Genomic DNA, 7241 nt, shown 5'->3' with positions numbered 1-7241 from the left:
TCAAAACCCCCAGGAAAAACTTCCCCTGCCACTCTACCAGTCAAGTCTTGTCTTCTGCCTGGAATTTCTCCCCCACGTCTACCTCCCTTCTTGTCCCTCTTATCTTTTTAGCTATTCCCACTTGTCACAGGGTACCTTCTGCTTTAGGGTTCAACTCAAATACAGTAAAACCTCGCCCTTGGAGGACTCCCTGATCCCGTCATTGAGAAAAGTCCTCCTTCTGCTGCCTTACGCCTGCATTTTTCGTTCTGCCTTGCCCATTCTCTCATGTTCTTTCTCTCAGTCGTGCCTTACATTTCTTTTATTTTTTTAAGATTTTATTTATTTATTGGACACAGAGAGAGAGAACACAAGCACAGGCTCAGAGGCAGAGGGAGAAGCAGGCTTCCCGCTGAGCAGGGAGCCCGATGCAAGGCTCGATCCCAGGACCCTGAGATCATGACCTGAGCCGAAGGCAGACGCTTCACCAACTGAGCCACCCAGGCACCCTCTTGCCTTACATTTCAACTATTCGTCCTATCGCTGTATCTCCCAGTTAGAATCTGAGTTCCCTGAAAGACGGGGGATGAAACAAAAATGACCCCATGGTAGGCACACATTTCGAGTTTATGAGGATTTCAGGAATTCAAAGAACATTCCTGAGTGACCTGTAAGATGGCACCATGGAATCAGCCAAGTTTTATGGTGTGCAGAGGGGACTATTCATAATCATTTGTCAAATAATAAAGAGGAATAGGGTGGACACCCTCCTGAATTTCCTAGGGCAACAGGTGAACTCGAAGAAGAGAACAGGTTCTCAAGCCACCGATCCTGTCTCATTGATTTGTTCAGTCACCGCTTCTGATGCCCTTGGTGGGCGCCAAGCTGTGTTCCACGCCTTTTCCACCTCTGCACTCATTTCAGCCTCCCGGCTTGCCTGTGAGACAGGTACTCTAAGCCTCACGATCTGAGAGGTGACAACTAGGGCTTACAGAAATTGATCACATGGCTACAAAGCAGCACGGTCAAGTCTCAAACCTGGCAGCTTCCCTCCAGAACAGAGGGCATTTCCCTCTGCGGTGGCCATGGAGGGAAGCCACTCAGACCACCTGTAAGGGAGACATAGCCACAGCGGGATCTGCCACCTGGCTCATGACAGGGCCACACTTTCCCTGGGGCTGCTCCCAGACAGTGACGGAGCCCAGCAGGGGACGAGGACCAGACCATGACTTTCAAGCAAGCTTTGCTCAATGTTTCCCCATCCAGCCTCACCGAGACTTTCTCAAGATGCACTGTGGTCTGAGGATCTTCGGATGCAATTCCTCCTTCCCCCCCCCTTACTCTCCTTTCACAAATGCCAGATGGACACTGTGGTCTGCAGCTTCTCTAACCGGTTTCTGCTCCCTCCCCTAGATCCTCAACGGATGGTCTCTTCCATGTCTATTCTCATCGGGCATCTGCTTCTTGGATGGCACAGGTGATCCCAGAAGTGGTCCAAGAAAACCACTGTTTTGTTGATTTGTTCAGCTACCATTGGTGATGCCCTTTCTGGGTGCCAATACTGTGAGGTTTCAGGACTGGCCCCATCATGACACAACAGGCAGGGATGACTCCATCCTTAAGGGAAGGTAGGGCACGGAGTGTCCCTTGCAGGTGGCAGCCCGCTGGCTAAAGATTTCCCTGGTGTTACCCTGGGGAAATGCCCTGGTGGAAGGGAATGCCAACAGTACAGTGACTCAGGCATTTGAAAGATATTGGGGAACAAGTCTTGCAAAGATGAGAGAGTTGGTGAGTCATTACCGGGTTGTACTAACGGGGCACAGAAGGACAGTGTGAAACTGAGGGTGGTGGACAGACAGCTCCGGGCTGAGAGAACCCAAGGACCTCATCAGTAGCTTATCTCTTGCAGTGGAAAAGCAAAGAGCTGAGGAGCCTATTCTGAACCTGATAGTTGGAGTTGCAGAACTCCAGAGACATTTCAATAATAAAGCAGGATTAGTGGCTCTAGAACCTGTTCTCATCTTTTCTCTGAGCATACCTATTGCTCTTGGAATATTGTAGAATGTCCCTTCTTCCTCTTTACCTCACAAATATTTACTGAGTCTACTGTGCACAGTGTATGATTTTGCTGACTCGTGGAGTGCTGTCCTTGAATTCATACGGTTACTCACATCTAAATACCCAAAATAGGTCAGTTAAGCTGAAACCATGTCTCTGGTTGGGAAAACATGGGACCCTTAAATGTGGGATGGGGACGTCTGGGTGGATACCCCCAAGGATCTTGGCTCTACAGATACCCTTCCCCCTCCAAAAGCTTGCAGAGACCCTCCAGACCCTTGCTAGAAGAACTAGCATGTCCCCTGTGTGGGAAGACACTTCGGAAGCTTCTCCTGCACCAGGCAACAGGCGTCCCCCTAAGGCGATGCTCCCACCTCCTCGCCTGACTGTCAGGCCTACAGAAAGGGTCAAATCCAGTGTGACTCAGTTTCGGACATGCTGGGGCTGATAGGAGAGGAAAGAGGTTATACCCCCAGAAGGAATGGCAAAGATTGCCCAGCAGATACGAGCAGAAGCCAAAGGAGAACCCCTGGGGTTGGATTGTGTGTGGGCTGGATTCGAGGGCCAACAGAGAAGGCAGAGTCCATAGACTTGAGGCACTTTGGAGACAAATCCCTAAGGAAGGGGCGAACTCATGGCAGGGGCTATATTAGTTCTCTGCTGCTATAACAAATCATCACAAGCTGAAACGGCTTGAAATAACACAGGTCTCATACCTGATAGCTGTGGAGATTGGAAGTCCAAAATGGATGTGACTGGCAGGAATCAAGATATCGGCAAAGCCGGGTTCCTTCTGGAGCCTAGGGGACAGTCTGTTTCCTTCTCTTCCCCAGCTTCTAGAGGCTGCAGGCATTCTCTAGCTTGTGGCCCCTGCTTTGCATGGCGCCTTCGAATCTTGCTCTCTGACCATCTGGTTCCATCTTCCGCTAGTAAGGACCCTTGTGATCACATTGAGGTCCGCGTGGATAACCGAGGCCCTTCTCCCTATCCTTAATCTTAATTAAATTAAGGACCTTCATCATAGCTGCGAACTTCCCATTGCCAGGGAAGGTAACAAATTCACAGGTTCCAGGGATTAGGACACAGACATCTTTGGGGGTGGGGAGGGGTATTATTCTGCCTAATTCAGATGACTTTTTTTTTGACGTATAACATTGCATTAATTTAAGGTGTGCAACACAATGATTTGGTATATGTATATATTGTGAAATAATCACTTTCTAAAGATTTTATTTATTTATTTGACAGAGAGAGATACAGCAAGAGAGGGAACACAAGCAGGGGGAGTGGGAGAGGGAGAAGCAGGTTCCCCGCAGAGCAGGGAGCCTGATGTGGGACTCGATCCCAGGACCCTGGGATCATGACCTGAGCCGAAGGCAGACGCTTAACCAACTGAGCCACCCAGGCGCCCGGGAGTTTGTATCTTTCAACCACATTAACTCATGTTGCCCACCCACCACTCTCCTCCTCTGGCAACCTCCCATCTGTTCTTGGGATCTATGAATTCCATTTTTTTTTTTAGATTCCATACATAAATGAGATCAGACAGTATTTGTCTTTCTCTGTCTGCCTTATTTCACTTTAGCATAAAGCCCTCAAGCTCCATCTATGTTGTTGCAAATAACAGGATTTCCTGCTTTTGTTTTGTTTTATTTTGATTAGATAATATTCCATTGCATATAATAGGTGGCTCTTTTTTTTTTTAAGATTTATTTATTCATTTTAGGGGAAGGGAGGGGAGGGGAGGGGCAGAGGGAGAGGGAGAGAGAGAAACTCAGGCAGTCTCCAAGCTGAGTGCGGAGCCTGACACGGGGCTTGATCTTATGACCCTGAGGTCATGACCTGAGCTGAAATCGAGAGCTGAACCCTTAACTGACTGAGCCACGCAGGTGCCCTGCATGTAACAGGTGATTCTTAGAGCCTGGAGAAAATGATGACCCACTCTGAATGCAGTACAAATGCCTAAGTTGCCCTAGAAAATGCTAGAGGAAATCGAAAGGTTCAGAGAGGTGGCATGCTGGCTGGAGATACTGTGGGTCCAAAGTCCTGCCAGCGGAGGGCCCAGAGCATGTGCCATAGGGATGTACTAGTGCGTGGCTCTCCTCTGCCGACCAGGGCTGACGGTGGGGTACGTCAGGGTGACGGGCCCCAGAGTGAGAGAGACCAGGAGACCGTGCTTCCAGCCTGAAGCCAGGGAGCTGCCTTACCTTAGTAACCAGCAATGTCAGACGGGCAGCCCAGGGGCCCTCAGCCACATGGAGTTGTGGAAATGGTTACTAGGATATTCCGAATCCTCTTGTGTCCCTACAAGCAAACTAGGCAGGCGGGCAGTGAGGGTGTAGGGGAGCTGGAGGCTGAGAGCCCGTTGCTTCAATAAGTCAAGATCCTTTGCTCTGTTCTCAAACTGGAAAGAGTTTTCAGATCCAAGACCCACTGACTGAAGAGATGGCCAGATCCCCAAAAGGAAAGGCCCCACAACACTGTGGCCAGAACACAGTGCAATGATCGCCTTCCCAAAAGAGCCCTGGCTGTTTACTTGGGTGACTGCAGGCTGGCGGAGGGAGAACTCAGAGGCTTTAAGATGACTGCCCACAGGATCTGAGGTGACACTGTTGCCCAGAGTCCCCAGAGCATCATCACTGCCTCCTGTTAGAGTAGGGCTTATGGAGTGTCAGGTAATAAACAGAGACCGACTGAAGTCTGGCTTACGGGGGCTCTACCTGGTCCATCGGTCCCCCTCTGGCCACTTCCGTTCATCTGAGCCAGTGGTGGTGAACAAGTGGCTCTCTGGGGGAAAAGAGGAGAAAAAAACACAATGCCTGCCAGGTCTCTTGGGTTCTGGAACCAGCGCATCCCACACTTAGAAATACTGCCCTAGCCCGTGAAGGTGGACCACCAGGCACCTGCTTCTGGGGCTGGAACAGACGCAATCCCTGTGTTCAAGTCAATCCCCTGTTACAGCTCCCCTCCTCCCAGACTCAGAGTTGGTCCCAGGAGGCTGGGGTTTGGTTTCAATGACACCCCTAAAACAGAGACGGGTTTCGTGGAGGAGCTGATGTCCAAGCATCAGTTGTCCCTTCCTCGAAGCTCCTGGACTCCTCACACAAGTAGACCTCTGGCCGGCCTGCCCTTCCATCCGCAGAGCTTAGACCTTTGTTCTGGGGCCCCCAGGGTAGCTGTTCACTACTCTGCCATCCGAGGCCAGACAGCGAAAATCCTCCCCACCGGCTCACTGTTAAGGCCATAGCGGCTCAGAGACGGGCTCTGAACATGGACGGAGGCAGCATCACCTTGAAGGTGAACGTGGGCCGGTTCACACCGAGCCACACGAATCTGTAGCTTCTCCCTGAGGGTGTGGGAGCAGAGAATGTCTTCTCACGTGGATACTCTGAAGGGAAGGGAGGCGCCAGCCGCCCCGTGTGGGCACCTAGCTTCAAACCAAGCACACAGTCAGGAGGGAATATAATACACACGCATCACTTATGAAATACAAATTTATTTTCGTGATGTGCCGTAATCCTATTTCTAATCCACATGAAAAGTCTGGATTTCCTCCTGTCTCCTCAAACTTCTTAAATTTACTATCTTTTTAATCCACTGTTGGAAGGGGGGCGGTGGGGAATCCAGAATATTCTCTACAATGTGGGTCAGACACGCAGGTTTTCACATCCACTTCAACAAATCTTGTCAGCCGCTTTTTTAAAAGATTTTATTATTTATTTGACAGAGAGTGAGAGAGCGAGCACCAGCAGGGGGAGTGGGAGAGGGAGAGGGAGAAGCAGACTCCCCGCTGAGCAGGGAGCCCGACGCGGGGCTCGATCCCAGGACCCTGAGATCATGACCTGAGCTGAAGGTAGATGTGTAACCAACTGAGCCACCCAGGTGCCCCATTGTCAGCTGTTTTTTTAGCTGGTAGTCTGTGTTGGGTTTCATGGGCTCGTAACAATTTGGAACAAGAGAACGAAGATACTCAGAACCTCATCTGGTCCTCAGTTCAGCCTGAAGAACGAGGTACGTTTGCCTCCTTTGGCCATGTGACAAAACCAAGACTCAGGGTCGCAGAGTGTGAGGGATAGAGCCACGGTTCAAAGAGCCCGTCCTGCCCTGCCCCCTCTCCAAAAGGACTGCTCTCATTCAACTTATATCTATAAAGCTCCCAAAATAGTCTGCCTAAAAATACCTTCTGAACAGGTGACCTCCTGGAACTGCCGGTTCTTTTACAGCTACTCCTCGTTGGTAAGGTACAAAATCTACGGTCTCTGCAGGAAAAGCCTTTGAACCTGAGTCTCAGAGAATTCGACTATAAATTCCACTTTCGTGGCTAAGAAACCCAAGCCCAGTACAGACCTGGGAAGGAAGGGGAGCCGATGCATGTTGCACAAATGACAAATTCCCCAGAGACATCCTTTCTCTCCAGATATCCTGCAAAATGGGACCAGCTTTGGAAGGAGACAGCTGAGTCTGCGAAGAGTGACATGGTGCCTCTGTCACAGGCAGAGGCCACAATGCCTAACATCCAGGAGAAATCACCTGCTTCTCCAAGAGGAGCCTTTACGGGTCTCTATCGCAGGGAAAAGCCAACTGAAAATGAGGGCTCTCATGACCACGCTTCGCCTTGCCAAGCAGAAGATCCTGCCCTCCACCATGTGGAAAAACTGCAATGGCGCCTCCCGTCCATGTGGTGGAGTTGGGGACAGCCAACACTTAGGCGTCAGGCAGGCCTGGCTTTCAGTTCCAGCACTGTTGCTAACAATGTGCACTGCACAAGGCCCCCCAGCCCTCAGCTCCTTCCTCTGTAAACTCGCAGGCTGTAATGAGGCGTAAATCTGCTCACGTATGCCAAGCACCTGGCATGGTGTCTGCTGTGTGAGAGCCCCGTATCTGAAATGCTTTAAAATAAATAAGTCATGTTCAACTAAGTTTAGGAAACACTGGATTAGACAGATTTCTTGCCGTCAGAGAATCTAAAAACCTCTACTACCTTAATGTGCGTCGTAAGTCGCTGAGAAAGGGATCGGTACATAGTAGTTCTCAAACTTACTACATCATGGGGCTCTTTTATGACATGGATGTCAACAGTCCTAGGAATAGCAACTTGGAGAAAAATGTCACTTGCCTCTTGTTTTTCCCTCCTAGACTTGTGTGCCTCCTAAAACCAATATCCTGGCGATTACAAGGACGTCAGAAGTGTACAAAAGGGGTGT

Source organism: Phoca vitulina, unplaced genomic scaffold, assembly GCF_004348235.1.
Source record: "Phoca vitulina isolate PV1807 unplaced genomic scaffold, GSC_HSeal_1.0 scaffold43, whole genome shotgun sequence".
Lineage (NCBI taxonomy): Eukaryota > Metazoa > Chordata > Mammalia > Carnivora > Phocidae > Phoca > Phoca vitulina.
The sequence above is the reverse complement of the archived record's forward strand: the minus strand, read 5'-3'. Positions refer to the sequence as shown.